The sequence below is a fragment of the Rhinoderma darwinii genome, chromosome 2 (assembly GCF_050947455.1).
Source record: "Rhinoderma darwinii isolate aRhiDar2 chromosome 2, aRhiDar2.hap1, whole genome shotgun sequence".
In the NCBI taxonomy this organism is placed as follows: domain Eukaryota; kingdom Metazoa; phylum Chordata; class Amphibia; order Anura; family Rhinodermatidae; genus Rhinoderma; species Rhinoderma darwinii.
This window is the reverse complement of record NC_134688.1, coordinates 101,731,882-101,750,019: the sequence shown is the minus strand read 5'-3', so window position 1 is coordinate 101,750,019 and position 18,138 is coordinate 101,731,882.

Here is an 18,138-nt window from a genome sequence, read left to right as displayed (position 1 = left end):
CCGATATTTAAATAACCCCCTGAACTGTCAATGGGGAGGTAATTGGCAACGGAGCGTGTAACATCGCTGTGACACTGTCCAATCAGCTACAGACAGTGTTACAGCAAGAGCTGGAGAGCGTGTGCGCGCAGCCTACACCACCACTACGGAACAGAAGAGAAGAAGAGTGTGAACTCTTCTTCTGTTCCATGTTATCGGAGCTGTGCGCGCGCACGCTCTCACTCTTTAGCTCTCAGCAGACAAATCACTTTTTTGCCGCGATTTTGCAAAGATTGTGGCAAATAAAATGGGATTCTACCACATTGTGTAACTAGACTAAGGCATAAAACTTTGCATGGCATTTAGGAAGTGCTGCTGATTTATAAATCAGCTGCATACCTATTATGTTGCAGAATTGTAACGTATTTCATCCTTTACGATGTAAGGGGTTAATTTGCTGTAAATCCCTAGCAAATTCTGTAACGCACACATTGAGGAATTTGGTGCACAAAACCCGCCTCAAAACCGCAGGTAAAATCTGCACCTTAGGGTATGTGCACACGCTAGCTGTCATTTACGTGTGAAAAGACAGACTGTTTTCAAGAGAAAACAGCTGCCTCGTTTCACACGTAAATGCTCCTCCTCGCATTTTGCGAGGCATCTGAGACGCTCGTATATCTTGAGCTGCTCTTCATTGAGTTCAATGAAGAACAGCTCAAATTACGTGGCAAAGAAGTGTCCTGCACTTCTTTGCCGAGGCAGTCCATTTACGCGTCGTCGTTTGACAGCTGTCAAACGACGACGCGTAAATGACAGGTCGTCTGCACAATACGTCGGCAAACCCATTCAAATGAATGGGCAGATGTTTGCCGACGTATTGTAGCCCTATTTTCAGACGTAAAACGAGGCATAATACGCCTCGTTTACGTCTGAAAATAGGTCGTGTGAACCCAGCCTAATAGTGCGTTTTTTGATACGTTTTTAGGTGCGGTTTTTACATTTTGATGCGGAAATAGGTGCAGGTTTTAGGCTGCATAGTTTTTTTGTTTTTTTTTAACTATTCAGAAACAATTCGCAAGTGGAAATGCAAGATAAATGTAAATGTATCATATTTTCAAATACGCACCGCAGGTACATTTTTGTGCAGAAAATGCGACATGTAGATGAGATATCTTGATTTCATTTACTTTGCTGGTACTGTATTACACTGCGGATTTGCCGCACGAAAATAATAATTTGCACGTAATAAGCATCGTGTGCATTTGGCCTAACAGAGTTTTTTTTTAACTCACCCTAAGACCCTGTTCACACATGTTGGATTTGATACGAAATCCGATGACATGCCGATGATTCTGCATCCAATGCATATGAGGTTTCCGCAAGCCAGTTCACAGGCTACGAAAATTTTTCCACGTTTATTTTTGTCCGCACCATGAAAAGAAATCCACCACAGCAATAAGTAGCATGCTAATTATTTTGCATGGAAAAGACGAGGATTAGAAACTTTGAATGGGATTTAGGCCTTGTTCACACAGTTTTTTGCAGGCAGAAAAATCTGCCTCGAAATTCCTTCAGGCTTTCTCTGCCTCCCATTGATGTCAATGGGAGGTCAGAGACGGAAATGCCTGAAGAAAGGTCATGTCGCTTCTTTTTACCGCCAGCGTTTTTTCCCGCTTGTTTTCCCGCTTGCGGTTTCTGCTGCAAAAAATGCAGTAAAATGTGTGAACAGGGCCTTATTCTCGTGCGAATTTGCTACACGCTTGTGGCACGCTTGTCGCACATCTGCGTCAGAAATCAAAGGGAAAGCCTACGATTTTTGCTGTTGAAAAACACATTGAACTTTAATGGCAACGTAAGAACGGACGATTAGTTCTTACATCCTCACAAGTGCTTTTCCTTCCCTTAAGGCCCCCTTCACATCGCTTTGTTGCCCTAAGTTTATCGTGTACGACAGGAAATCTCCTAATGTACACTATAAACAACGTAGACGATAATTCATAGGTTTCCATTACGTCCTTTTAGCCTACGTCGGGCTGGTAGACGTCGGTATACCTTATTTTTGAAGGATGGAATAGCGTAGTAGACATTGCTATTCCATCCTAAGAGATTCCACAAAAAAACGTATACCGCTCCTGACATTAGTATGTGGACAGTGATGTCAGGAGCTTCCCAATGCCAGAGTCCCCAGGCAGAGCATCACAAGTCCTCTACCCGTGGACTTTGTCCCTGGGAAAGCTCCCGACATCACTGTCCATATATGTAAAGTGACGTCAGGGGATTCTCCAAGGCCGGAATCCCCTGGGCCATTCCCCGGGCGACGTATCCCACTGTATGCCTTACAGTCGGATAAGTTTTGAATAAATAGATAAAAATCCAGAGCATTAACCGGTCACTGCCTGCTCAGTTAATGCGTATAACTAACAAATGTGAGTGCCCCACTTTCCGTTGCCCACCCCCGGTAATGGAGGGGGGGGGCAGATATCTTGGCTGTATGGGGCCCAGAAATTCCTGATGGTGGCACTGATGGCAGGTAGTAGGACGAGAAGAGAGTAGACTAGTGACTTTTTCTTCTGTTATTGGGTCAAATGTTGAAAGTGAATTAGAGGGGGAGGGAAGAGGATCAATGTTACTAGGGGACTGGGAGATAATATCATCCCGGATGTTGTCAATTTTAACTTTAAAATAAGTGGCCAGGTCTTCAGCACTGAGATCTGTGATTGGCGTCTGCACTTTAGAACTAAGGAGGGAATGAAAAGTAGCAAAGAGGCGTTTCGGATTATTAGATAGTGTGGAGATTAGAGAGGTGAAATAGAATTGTTTGGCATGGTGAAGATCAGAGTTGTACGTTTTGAGCATACATTTGTAATGTAGGAAATCTGCAGACAAATGCGATTTTCTCCACAGACATTCAGCACATCTCCGGCACCGCTGAAGAAAGCGGGATTGAGGCGTGCGCCAGGGTTGTTGTAGATTGTCGGGTGGTTCGGAGTGTAGGGGGGGGGGGGCTGCTTCATCCAATGCATTCTTGAGAGTTTATTGTAAGGTTTGGCCGCCAGATTGGGACTTGAGAGGGAAGAGATAGGGGAAAATGAAGACTGTAGACTGTCTATGAGTTGCTGAGTGTTAATGGCATGTAGATTTCTGTATGTCTGATACGTAGGCATGACCTGAGGAGGCAGAGAATATTTGATAGTAAAGGAGAGAAGGTTGTGGTCAGAGAGCGGGAGAGGAGAGTTATTAAAGTCAGATTCTGAGCAGAGCCGGAAGAAGACCAGGTCAAGTGAATAACCGTCTTCATGTGTAGGAGAGTTAGTAAGTTGTGTAAGACCTGGGAGGAAGTTAAAGATAGAAACTGGGAGGCAGATGAGGAGATTGGGTTATCAATGGGGATGTTAAAGTCACCCATGATGAGAGTGGGTGTTTCAGAGGATAGGAACTGTGGAAGCCAGGCAGTAAAATGATCCTGGAATTGGCAGGGTGAGGCCGGGGGTAGTAGATAACCGCCACTCGAAGGGAAAAAGGGTGAAAGAGTCTGAGGGTGTGGACTTCAAAGGAGGGGAATGTGAGTGTACCTGGGGAATGACCTGGAAGGTGCAGTGTGGGTAAAGAAGCATTACTACTCCTCCACCCTTCCAGTTCTCAGGTCTGGAGGCATGCGAGAAGAGGAGACCACCAGAAGATAGTGCAGAAGGGGAAGCAGTGTCAGACAGGTGTAGCCATGTTTCTGTAATAGCCAGGAGGTTGAGAGAGTGAGAGTTAGGCCTCACGCACACAAACGTATTTTTTTCCTCTTGTACATACTGGCGTATATACGGGTCCTTGGTCACATGTATTCGACCTGTATTGCACCAGTATTTATGGACCCGTGCCCGTAAATACGGGTCCGGTGTCACCAGTATTCCACCCGTATTTACGGGCAAGTTTTCGCTGCAAAATGACACTGCACTATTCGGCAGCCCCTTCTCTCTATCAGTGCAGGATTAAGGGAAGGGGCAGCCCTTTCCGTAGTAAAAGTAAAAGAAACTCCTACTTACCCGGCCGTTGTCTTGATGACGCGTCCCTCTTTCGACATCCAGCCCAACCTCCCTGGATGACGCGGCAGTCCATGTGACCGCTGCTGCCTGTGATTCGCCTGTGATTGGCTGCAGCGGTCACACGGGCTGAAACGTCATCCCGGGAGGCCGGACTGAAGGAAGAAGCAGGGAGTTCTGGGTAAGTATGAACTTCTATTTTTTTTACACGTTCATCTATATTGTGATCGGAAGTCACTGTCCTGAAAGAGTTACTGCCGATCGTTTAACTCTTTCAGCACCCTGGACAGTGACTATCCCCTGACGTCGCCTAGCAACCCTCCCGTAATTACGGGTGCACACACGTAGTCACCCGTAATTACGGGAGCCCCATATACTTCTATGGGTCTGCCCGTGCCGTACTTACGGCCTAAAATAGGACATGTTCTATATTTTTCAACGGCACGGGCACCTTTCTGTAAGCATACGGGGAGGTACCCGTGGCCAATAGAAGTCTATGGGCCCGTAATTACGGTCCGTAATTACGGCCCGTGATTACGGCCCTTTTTACGTTCGTGTGCATGGGACCTTAGAAAGGAATAAGTCATGAATAAAGGTGAGTTTGTTGCAAACGGACTGAGAATTCCAGAGCGCAGAGTTAAAAGAGACAGGAGAAGACATAAAATGAAAGTTAAGAAGATTAGCAGGGTAGTTCTATGTGTCGCAGGTAAGTGCTTGAGCTTAGCAGTAGAATAGGGAGGACCAGGGTTGGGAGAGATGTCCCCTGAAGCTAGAAGGAGAATAGAGTCTGTGTCATGTTGGACCCACTAGGCCATACCGCCTTAACGGTATGGCAGCTGTCCAACAGGACACAGGTCAAAGTCTATAGTTCGTATAGGTGTACCTGTGGTAGCTTCAGACAGTAGCAAGACAGGCTCGGATGGGACGTAGGCAGCAGGCAGACAGTAGGCGTGGTGTAGCATAACAGGCGTAATACTCAGCGCAGCACGACTCCAACTCAATACGGCACTTGAACCAGGATCACTCGGGATACAGGTAGCAGGAACGGGAGCATTGGGAACTGGTAGACACTTAGGAGACCATTTGCAGAGACAAACTAGGGTAATGACAACCACGCTCAGGCAATGCAGGAAGGGGCAGAGCCCTTCTTATAGTCCAGGGTGCTCATGGGCTAATTTAGTCTTTTATTCAGGTGCCCTTTAAGAGCGGGCATGAGCGTGCGCGCGCACCCTACGGGACACAGCAGAGCGAAGTGGAAGTGAGGGCTGGTGTCTCCTGAGGACAAGACGTGAAATTGTGTTTTTTGATTTTTAGAAAACAGATAAAATGATAAATGTAATAATTATAATGAATGCCGTTTTGTTTGTTTAGTCCACATAGCTTACCTGTCTCTTACCCTGTCCAACTGCCATGTATAGAAAAGATGATGGATTGCACTCCTTGGTAAGATATGTAGGTGCTGCGAGGGTTCAGGTCGGATCAACCCACCATTTATGCAGAAAAAAATAACCCAAGCACTCAAATCTGCAAATATTTTTTTTTTAAATCTCTCGTTGTTGCAAGGTTTCCAAAGATTTTAATTTGTCTTTTTTTGTTATTTTCAAACAAATTATTTTAAAGATATGTATTATCTTGGTACAGTAGTAATAATAGCAGGCGATGTATTTGACGTTTCGGCCTATGTCACAATCGCTTAGCTGTTGGAAAATGTTGTCGTGTATAGCTAAATTCGGCGTCTCCCAGACGCTCTATGTCAGAGTCTGCATAGAGGGTCTGGGAGATGCCGAATTTAGCTATACACGACATTTTCCAAATATTTGCAGATTTGAGTGCTTGGGTTATTTTCTTCTGCACAACTGCCATGTATAACTGCCAGGACACTTTGACAATATGATGTATTCATGGAGAGACCTTGCTCCAGCTCTTTAGTGGTAGGTGCTTGTTTATATAATGTTTGGCCTATTATTACATCAGTTCTAATGTCATAAACTGATAGGTGAAGCCCATGATGACATCAACTAATGCATGACGCATATGTATATCTGCTGTATGCTGATGTATTGCTGTATATCTGCAATCGTCACATGCTACTGTGAATAGAGTATTTTATAGAGAGCATTGGCTGCAGCAGTAGGCTCTGTTCACATCTGCGTTCAGGTTTTCCATTGTTCTGCTCCGTCATAGGAGCAGAAAAAGAAAAAACATAGCTGCCGGATCTATTGCAAGACGAATACGAATGACGCCTGACAGAGCCCATTGACTTTAATAGGTTCCATCGGGTTTCCATCATGGTGTCTGTCATTTTGCCAGAAAAAATAGCGCAGCAGATAAGATAATTTGCTGTGGAGGCCCCTAACAAAGCCCCCAGGCACAGATGTGAACAGAGCATTATGTGCATACAATTTGCATCACATCGTCTTGATGTCTTCATCAACTGAAGAGTGAGGCCTATGAGTGTCCAAGCTGCATCCAAGAGGTGCACTTTTCTTATCTGTAGTGAACGAATATCTTTATTACCATGAATAAAAGAACGCACTGTACCACTTTACGATACGTTGAAACTGTAGAGGTGCAGCCGTAGCAACAAAACATATTCAGTCACATTGTTGACGATTGAATACAATTTCAGGATCTTTAGTGAGACACTTTTCAGTGATGAGTATAATAATGGCCATATCTGCCTGTATTTCACTCAAACCCGCCCTCTGCAAACCTGAAAAAGCATTAGCGTTAAAAGCCATCTTATGTCTTCGGCCAAAATCACACAAGAGAAATGAAAGTAAATGAAAACAGGACTGTATTTAAGTGTGAGCACATATATAACCTTAGATAATTATTCATAAATGTACTATTTGAAGATGAATTGTGTAGTATAGGAAAAAGGCTTGTGTTATTTTAGGGAAGGGTCTAGGTTAGGCCTATATCAGAACAATAAGAATCACTACAGTTAAAAGCTATGTACCATTATTTTATTTTTTTGTTCCGATGCATCTTTAATTAACCTTTTCAGGACCAAGCTCATTTTCAATATTTATCAGTGAAAAACACCCAAATTTTGTGAAAAATTGCAAAAATTAGCATTTTTCTAAATGTAAATGTATCTGCTTGTAAGACAGGCAGTTATACCACACAAAATTGTTGCTAATTAACATCCCCCATATGTCTACTTTATATTTGCATCGTTTTTTGAACGTCCTTTTATTTTTCTATGACATCACAAGGCTTAGAACTTTAGCAGCAATTTCTCACATTTTCAAGAAAATTTCAAAAGGCTATTTTTACAGGGGCCAGTTCAGTTGTGAAGCGGCTTTTAGGGCCTTATATATTAGAAACCGCCAAAAAGTCACCCCATTTTAAAATCATCACCCCTCAAAGTATTCAAAACAACATTTAGAAAGTTTCTTAACCCTTTAAATGTTTCACAGAAATTAAATCAACATGGAGGTGAAATTTTCAAATTTCATTTTTTTTTTTGCAGAAATTCATTTTTAATCTATTTTTTTTGTAACACAGAAGTTTTTACCAGAGAAACGCAACTCAATATCTATTGCCCAGATTCTCCAGTTTTTAGAAATACCCCACATGTGGCCCTAGTGTGGTAATGGACTGAAGCACAGGCCTCAGAAGCAAAGGAGCACCCAGTGGATTTTGGGCCTCCTTTTTTTTAGAAAATATTTTAGGCACCATGTCAGGTTTGAAGGGCTCTTTCAGCGCTAAAACAGTGGAAATCCACCAAAAGTGAGCCCATTTGGGAAACTACACCCCTTGAGGAAATTATCTAGGGGTACAGTGAGCATTTTGACCCTGCAGGTTTTTTGCAGAAATTATTGGAAGTAGGCCGTGAAAATTAAAATCTACATTCTTTCAAAGAAAATGTAGGTTTAGCTAATTTTTTCTAATTTCCACAAGGACTAAAGGAGAAAAAGCACCGCAACATTTGTAAAGCAATTTCTCCCGAGTAAAACAATACCCCACATGTGGTAATAAATGGCTGTTTGGACCCACGGCAGGGCTTAGAAGGGAAAGAGCGCCATTTGGCTTTTGGAGCTCAAATTTAGCAGGAATGGTTTGCGGAGGCCATGTCGCATTTGCAAAGCCCCTGAGGGACCAAAACAGTGAAAACGCCAAAAAAGTGACTCCATTGAGAAAACTACACCCCTTGAGGAATCCATCTAGGGGTGTAGTGAGCATTTTGACCCCGCAGGTTTTTTGCAGAAATTATTGAAAATGGGCCATGAAAAGGAAAATCTACATTCTTTCAAAGAAAATGTAGGTTTAGCTAATTTTTTCTAATTTCCACAAGGACTAAAGGAGAAAAAGCACCGCAACATTTGTAAAGCAATTTCTCCTGAGTAAAACAATACCCCACATGTGGTAAAAAACAGCTGTTTGGACACACGGCAGGGCTTAAAAGGAAAAGAGCGCCATTTGGCTTTTGGAGCTCAAATTTAGCAGGAATGGTTTGCGGAGGCCATGTCGCATTTGCAAAGCCCCTAAGGGACCAAAACAGTGAAAACGCCAAAAAAATTACTTCATTGAGAAAACTACACCCCTTGAGGAATCCATCTAGGGGTGTAGTGAGCATTTTGACCCCACAGGTGTTTCATAGATTTTATTAGAATTGGGCAGTGAAAATAAAAAAAATCCTTTTTCTTCAATAAGACGTAGCTTTAGCTCAAAATTTTTAATTTTCTCAACAAATAAAGGAAAAAAAGAACCCCAACATTTGTAAAGCAACTTCTCTGGAGTACGGCAATACCCCACACGTGGTCATAAAATGCTGTTTGGGCACACGGCAGGGCTCAGAACGGAAGGAGCGCCATTTGCTTTTGGTGTACAGATTTTGCTGCATTTGGTTTCTGGTCGCTATGTTGCATTTGCAAAGTCCCTGTGGAACCAAAACAGTCCCCCCCAGAAGTGACCCCATTTTGGAAACAACACCCTCAAGGTATTCACCTAGGGGTGTAGTGAGCATGTTAACCCCACAGGTGTTTTGCAGAAAAATTTGTGTGCACACGATGTGGGAGAGTGAAAATGGGAATTTTTCCTTAGATACGCCAATATGTGGTGCCCGGCTTGTGCCACCATAACAAGACAGCTCTCAATTTTTATGCGGTGTTTCCCGGTTTTAGAAGCACCCTACGTGTGGCCCTAATCTTTTGGCTGGACATTCGACAGGGCTCAGGAGTGAAAGAGTACCATGTAAAATTGAGGCCTAATTTGGCGACATATAAAGTATTGGTTCACAATTGCAGAGGCTCAGATGTGAAATAAAAGAAACCCCTGAGAAGTGACCCCATTTTGGAAACTACACCCCTCAAGGCATTTATTAAGGGGTGTAGTGAGCATTTTCACCCCACGTGTCTTTTTCATAAATGATTGCGCTGCCGAAGGTACAAATTAAAATTTTGCCCTAGATATGCCAATTCATTGTCAAATATGTCGTGCCCAGCTTGTGCCACTGGGGACACACACCTCAAAAATTGTTAAAAGGGTTCTCCCGGGTATGGCGATGCCATATATGTGGACATAAACAGCTGTTTGGGCATTCTGTAGGGCTCAGATCGGTGGGAGCGCCATTTGGCTTTTGGAGCGTGGAATTTGCTTGGTAATAGTTTTGTTTGGAGTATCACTGTTGTTTCCGTTTATAATGTGGGGCATATGTGAGCTGGGCAGAGTACATCCGGGCATAGTCAGGTGGTATAATAAGGTAAAAAAAATAATAAAATGATCCATAGATGTGTGTTACGCTGTGATCGATCCTTTCTGCACAGGCCGGTGTCGCACTGATGACTGGCGTCCTTCCTTATCCCCCTTTTGGTCCACACTCTGCACCTTTGCAGTTTGGGGAATTTTGCCTGGAAAGTGTTGTCCTGGTATTGGTAGTGGTAGTGGTATGAGGGCTCTTTTTTTACGGGACGAGCTGTAGCTTTTATTGGTACCATATTGGGGTACATGCAACTTTTTGATCACTTGTTATCCTTTTTTTGGGAGGCAAGGTGACAAAAAAACAGCAATTCTGCCATAGCTTGTTTTTTTTATATACAGCGTTCACCATGCGTTATAAACTACATGTTACCTTTATTCTGCGGGTCAGTACGATTCCGGCGATACCTAATTTATAGAACTTTTTTATAACTTTTTGCACAATAAAATTACTTTTGGAAAGAGAATGTATTTCTTCTGTCGCGATGTTGTGAGAGCCATAACTTTTACATTTTTTTGTCGATGGTGCGGTGTGAGGGTTTGTTTTTTGCGAGACGAGGTATAGATTTTATAGGTACCGTTTTTGGATACATGCGACTTTTTGATCACTTTTTATTTCAATTTTTGGAAGACGGTGACCAAAAAAACAGTAATTATGGCAGTGTTTTTGAGGTTTTTTTTTTACGGCGTTCACTGCGCTGGATAAATAACATAATATTTTTATAGTTTAGGTCGTTACGGTCGCAGCGATACCAAATATGTATGGCTTTATTATTTTTTTCAATAATAAATGACTTGATAAGGGAAAAAGGGCGATTGTGTTTTGTGTTATTACTTGAAACTTTTATTGTATGTTTTACAACTTTTATTTTTACTTTTTTTACACTTTTTTTTAGTCCCACTAGGGGACTTGAATGTCCAACTGTTTGTTTGATGTTCTAATACATTGCACTACCTATGTAGTGCAATGTATTGGAACTGTCAGTTGTTCACTGACAGCAAGGCGATCAGGCTCCGCCTCTGGGCGGGGCCTAATCAGCTTACGTAATGGCAGACCGGAGTCCATTGTTAGGGCTCCTGTTGCCATAGTAGCAGTCGCCAGCCTTGCCATCGCGTGGCAAGGCTGCCGATTTGCTACAAACCTCTAGGATGCAGCGATCACAATGGATCGCTGCATCGAAGGGGTTAATGCCAGGAATCGGAGCTAGCTCCGGTTCCTGGCGATAGATTGGGGTGTCCGCTGTAACATACAGCGGACACCCACTGCTGATGATGACGCCGGCTCAGCTTCTGAGCCGGAAGCTGAGCCGGTGCCATCTTGCCGATGGTACCGGAAGCCTCCTGGGCCCCGCCGACGACGGGGCATAGGAGGATTCCCTTACAGGCTGATTGGGAGGTAAGTATTAGCCCTCCGATCGCCTTTGCAGCCACCGGCAACCCAGCGATCACGATGCTGGGGTGCCGGTGGCTATAAACTCCTCACATGCTGCGATCTCTATTGAACGCAGCATGTGAGAGGTTAATCGGCCGGATCGGATGCTAGTTCCGGTCCTGGCCGATACCTCAGAGTGACAGCTGTAACATACAGCTGTCACCCGGCGGTGATGTCGCTGGCTCAGCTCCTGAGCCAGCTTCATCTCAATGACGTACAGTTACGTGAAAAGGCGGTAAGCCACCAGCTTTAATCACGTAACTGTACGTGATTGGGCGGGAAGGGGTTAAACAAAGAAAATTTGCCAATAGTCTTGATTAAACTTGTATTATCGTTTTCTGTGTACAGCTCTGATACTTTGTCTCCGTAATGACAGACTACAAACAAACCCTGTGTATTCTGATTCTGTAGTCATACTCTCACTTACATCTATCCCCTACATCTAGCTAACTGACCAAATATATATGTTAACTAGAAGATTAGAACTATAAATAAATACAATATATGTTTGCTGTGAATGTTTATTTGGATACTTTTTTTTTTACAAAACAACAGACCTTTTATTCTTAGTGCTCCTTAAGAACCCACTCAGAGAGAGTTCATGTGAGTGAATAGACAGATTACACATACAGTTATGTCCAGAATTATTTGGACAGTGACACAAGTTTTGGCATTTTAGCTGTTTACCAAAACATATTGAATATACAGTTATATAATCAATATGGGCTTAAAGTGCAGACTCTCAGATTTAATTTGAGGGTTTTCACATCCTAATTTGAGGAAGGGTTTAGGAATTACAGCTCTTTAATTTGTAGCTGGTTTTTTTTTAAGGGACCAAAAGTAATTGGACAATTATCTCAAAAGCTATTTAATGGGCGGCATGGGCTATTCCCTCATTAATCCATCATCAATTAAGCATGTAAAAGGTCTGGCGTAGATTCCGGTTGTGGCATTTGCATTCGGAAGCTGTTGCTGTGAACCCACAACATGAGGTCAAAGGAGCACTCAATGCAAGTGAAACCGACCATCGTTAGGCTGAAAAAAAATGAAGAAATCCATCAGAGAGATAGCACAAATGTTAGGAGTGGCCAAATCAAAAGTTTGGTACATTCTTAAAAAAAAAAGAGCACACTGGTGATCTCATGAACTGCAAAAGGCCTGGACGTCCACGGAAGACAACAGTGGTGGATGATCGCAGAATCCTTTCCATGGTGAAGAAAAACCCCTTCACAACATCTATCCAAGTCAAGAACACTCTACTGGAAGTAGGTGTATCAGTATCTAAGTCTACCATAAAGAGAAGACTGCATGAGAGAAAATACAGAGGGTTCACCACAATGTGCAAACCATTAATCAGCCTCAAAAATAGAAAGGCCAGATTAGACTTTGACAAATAAAATGTAAAGAAGCCAGCCCAGTTCTGGAACAGCATTCTATGGACAGATGAAACTAAGATCAACCTGTACCAGAATGATGGGAGGAAGAAAGTATGGAGAAGGCCTGGAACGGCTCATGATCCAAAGCACACCACATCCTCTGTAAAACATGGTGGAGGCAGTGTAATGGTAAGGGCATGCATGGCTGCCAAAGGCACTGGGTCACTAGTGTTTATTGATGATGTGACTGAAGACAGAAGCAGCCGGATGAATTCTGAAGTGTTCAGGGATTTACTTTCTGCTCAGATTCAACCAAATGCAGCCAGGTTGATTGGACGTCGCTTCACAGTACAGATGGACAATGACCCAAATCATACTGCGAAAGCAACCCAGGAGTTTTTTTTTAAGGCAAAGAAGTGGAATATTCTGCAATGGCCAAGTCAGTCACCAGATCTCAACCCGATTGAGCTGCATTTCACTTGCTTAAGACGAAACTTAAGGCAGAAAGACCCACAAACAAGCAACAACTGAAGACCGTGGCAGTAAAGGCCTGACAAAGCATCACAAAGGAGGAAACCCAGCGTGTGGTGATGTCCATGAATTCCAGACTTCAAGCAGTCATTGCCTGCAAAGGATTCTCTACAAAGTATTAAAAAAATAATTTTTAATTTATGGTAATGTTCAGTTGTCCAATTACTTTTGAGCCCCTGAAATGAGGAGGCTGTGTAGAAAAATGGTTGAAATTCCTAAACATTTCACAGGATATTTTTATTCAACCCCTTGATTTAAACCTGAAAGGATACACTTCAATTGCATCTCAGTTGTTTCATTTAAAATCCAATGTGATGGCATGCAGAGCCCAAATTAAGAAGATTGTGCCACTGTCCAAATAATTCTGGACCTAACTGTATATATAGACTAGAAAAAGTATCTTGGCACTGCCCGGGTATAAAGTGTTGGTGTATTTGTGTGTTCATTGGATCTGTTCCAAGGGTGCCCAGGTGGCCAATCCATGCCTTAGTTTTTCTGCCGAAATTGCTAGTAGTCCTATATACCCCGTCAGTTATACACTGTTTATTTCATTTTTAACTTCCTAAATACCTAACAGCTAAACTGGTAGGAGATGGATTTGTAAGATTCCATGACCGAGCCTGTTGATAAACAACATTGAAATTTATTGCCAGGTGCAAAGATTTTTACCTGATACAACATACAATTGTCCATGCGAGGAACATGCACAGTCCATATTTATGCCACCCACCTTTAATGATTGGCCTTGGGCCTTATTTATTGTCATTGCAAATGATAGCTTAACTGGAAACTGTAATCGTTTATAGGTTTTGTTTCATCTGAGTTAATCAGTGGAATTTGTGGAATAAAAATTTCTGCTCCAGCAGCACATCCAGTGAAGATTCTGCTCCAAGCACACGGGGATGGCATGTTTTAATGCACATCCTGGTTTCATTGCACAGTCTTGATGCATTCAGATCAAGAGAATAACTTGAGCATCAACCTTTAGATCCAAGTGATGAGGAGGCATTCCTGTTGGTTCTAAAGAGTTTAAAAACACAACTGTGTACTATTGCATATGTTCTGTATCTATTGTGGTGTCAATGCAGTTGTAAGATAGATTATAACTTAATGACCACATATGGGGTATTGCCGTACTCCGGAGAAATTGCTTTACGAATGTTGGGCAGCTTTTTCCCCCTTTATCCTTTATGAAATTGAAAAAATGCAACATTTTAGTGGAAGAAATGTTGATATTCATTTTCACGGCCTAATTCTAATAAATCCTGCAAAAGACTTGTGGGGTCTAAATGCCCACTATATCCCTAGATAGATTCTTTAAGTGGTGTAATTTCCACTTTTGGGGGGTTTCCACTATTTTGGCCTCTCAGGGGCTTTGCAAATGCGACATGGCACCCAAACACCATTTCAGCTAAATTTGAGCTCCAAAAGCCAAATAGCGCTCCTTCCCTTCTAAGCCTTGCTGTGGGTCCAAACAGCAGTTTATTACCACATATGGCATATTTCCGTAATCGGGAGAAATTGTTTTACAAATGTTGGGGTGCTTTTTCTCCTTTATTCCTTGTAAAAATTAAAAATGGCTACCCTTTTTCAGAAAAAAAGTTGATTTTTACTTTTACAGAATAATTCCAATGAATTCAGCAAAACAACCGTGGGGTCAAAATGCTAACTTTACCCCTAGAAAAATTCCTTGATGAGTGTAGTTTCCAAAATGGGGTCACTTTCCAGGGGTTTCCACTATTTTGTTCCCTCCAGTGCATTTCAAACGCGACATGGCACTGAAAACTATACGAGTGCTGGATCTGCCTTTTCTACACACCATTTTTTGCTTCAATTGCCTGCAGTCGACACAGGATTAGCATAGGAGCATCTACAAGCACCTGCAGCGTTTGGATTAATTACACATCCTTTTGCATCAGTCAAGCATCATGAAAAACGCATTGGAAAACGCAACCATAGCGTGGTGGTTATGAGGTGAGCGAAACTTTTAGTAAAAATTTTTTTCATTCACTGAAAACTATTCCAGCAAAATCAGAATTTCAAAATCCAAATGGTGCTCCTTCCCTTCTGAGTCCTGCTGTGGGTCCAAACAGCAGTTTATTACCACATATGGGGTATTGCTATAATCAGGAGAAATTACTTTACATATGTTGGGGTGTTTTTTCTCTTTTATTCCTTGTAAAAATTTCTACGTTTTTTCATAAAAAAAGTAGATTTTCATCTTCACAAACTAATTCAAATAAATTTAGCAAAAAAACTGTGGGTTCAAAATGCTAACTATACCCCTAGATAAATTCCCTGAGGGGTGTAGTTTCCAAAATGAGGTCACTTTTGGGGGTCTTTATTGTTTTGGCCCCACAAGACCTCTTCAAACCTGACATGGTACCTAAAATATATGTTAAAAAAAAGGAGGCCCCAAAATCCACTAGGTGCTCCTTTGCTTCTGAGGCCTGTATTTCAGTAAATTAGCGCACTAGGGCCACATGTGGGGTATTTCTAAAAACTGCAGAATCTGGGCAATAAATAATAGGTTACATTTCTCGGGTAAAACCTTCTGTCGTATAGAAAAAAATGTATTACAAATGAATTTAGTAAAAAAAAATTTAATTTGTAACTTTCACCTCTACTTTGCTTTAATTCCTGTGAAATGCCTAAAGGGTTAATACACTTTCTGAATGCTGTTTTGAATACTTTGAGGGGTGCAGTTTTCAAAATGGGGTGATTTATGGGGACTTTCTAATATATAAGGCCCTCAAAGCCACTTCAGAACTGAACTGGTCCTTGTAAAAATCGCCTTTTGAAATTTTCTTGAAAATATGAGAAATCTCTGCTAAAGTTCTAAGCCTTGTGACGTCCTAGAAAAATAAAAGAATGTTCAAAAAACGATGCCAAACTAAAGTAGACATATGGGAAATGTTAACTAGTAACTATTTTGTGTGGAATTACTATCTGTTTTACAAGTAGATACATTTACATTTAGAAAAATGCTAATTTTTGCAAATTTTCTCCAAATCTTGGTGTTTTTTACAAATAAATATTGAATTTATCAACCAAATTTTTTCACTAACATAAAGTACAATATGTCACGAGAAAACAATCTCAGAATCGCTTGGATAGGCAAAAGCATTCCGGAGTTATTACCACATAAAGTGACACATGTCAGATTTGAAAAATCGGCTTCGTCCTGAAGGCCAAAACAGGCTCAGTCCTGAAGGGGTTAAACCGTACATGGTGCCTAAAATATAATCTAATTAAAATAAGGCCCCAAAATCCACTAGGTGCTCCTTTTCTTCTAAGGCCTGTGCTTCAGTCCATCAGCACACTAGGGCGACATGTGGGATGTTATTAAAACTGCAGAAACTGGGCAATAAATATTGAGTTGCGTTTCTCTGGTAGAACCTTCTGTGTTACAGAAAAAAAATTTATTAAAAATGAATTTCTGCCAAAAAAATGTAATTTGTACATTTTACCTCCAATTTGGTTTCATTCTTGTGAAACGCCTAGAGGGTTAAGAAACTTTCTGAATGCTGTTTTGAATACTTTGAGGGGTGCAGTATTTAAAATGGGGTGATTTATGAGGGGATCTCTAATATATAAGGCCCTCAAAGCCACTTCAGAACTGAACTGGTCAATAGCCCTTTGAAATTTTCTTGAAAATGTAAGAAATTGCTGCTAAAGTTCTAAGCCTTGTAATGTCCTAGAAAAATAAAAGAACGCTCAAAAAAATGATGCAAACATAAAGTAGACATAAGGGAAATGTTAACTAGTCACTATTTGGTGTGGTATTATTATTGGTTTTACAAGCAGATACATTTAAATTTAGAAAAATACAAATTTTTGCTAACTTTCTCAAAATGTTGGTGTTTTTCACAAATAAATATTGAATTTATCGACTACATTTTTTCACTAACATAAAGTCCAATATGTCACAAGAAAAAAAATCTCACAATCGCTTGTATAGGTAAAAACATTCCCAAGTTATTACCACATAAAGTGACACATGTCAGATTTGAAAAATAAGGCTCTGTCAGGAAGGTCAAAGTGGCCACAGCGGGAAGGGGTTAATAATGTATGAGTCCCCACGTGACTTGGAAACTCCTACCGTGGACATCAGGACGTTTTGGTGCTATACCTTGCAAGGTATTGTCTCATGATAGACTTTGGCGGCATATTACTAGGATATGCCATATATGTCTGTTCAGTTAAGACTTTTGATTGACGTGATCCCTGCCGATTTCCAGAAAAAGCCGCTTCCAGGGTCCGCTTCATCTGTTGTTGCCTCTCTCTCTCTGCCTACTATAGTCAATGGCCCATCACGCGGTCTTCCAAAAAAAGACGAGTTGAGCCAGCACTAGACACCTCTCTCGCCCACTAAACCCCTGACTGGAAGCAAGCTCGGTATGTAAAAAAGTCCCTTGCCCTTGGTTGAGAAGGATCACTTGACCATCTCGCCAACACTTTTCTTGTAGTCATGTGGAAGAAATTCAAATTCAGGGCCGGATTTTAAAGGGATATTCCCAGAATTAACACGATAGGTGCCAATTGCCTGATCACCTCCAATGATCGTGACAACGAACTGACCACAGTGATGAAGACATTGAATGGAGCAGAGCATGAGCATGCACGCCGCTGCTTTACAATGCTCGACTATTTCCGCCAGTCCCATAGACATTGAATTGAGTAGAGAGCGCATGCTTGACTGCCGCTGCATTTAAGCTCTTCTGTCTGTGGGGGGCGCAGTGACGAGAGATGGGTGGTTCAGGACCTCCGTTCTCGCAACCGGTAGGGTGCCCAGTGATCAGACAATTATCACCTATCCTGTGGATCGGTTATAATTGTCGATTCTTGTAAAAACCCTTTAAGTAGGGCAAAAGAGAAAATTGCCCGGGTATCCACCAGCCATGTCCCTTCAGCCTATCCCAGACATCTCAGCAGCAAGAGACGAGGGTAGGTGCTAGAGGGGCCCATGTCCTAAAGACAGAAGACAATATGGGTCAGGAAATAAGGGAGTGCGATTGGACCAGGTGTAACAGGTGGGTGGGGTTACAGGTATAAAGAGAGGCCATGTGAGGGGCTCATCAGA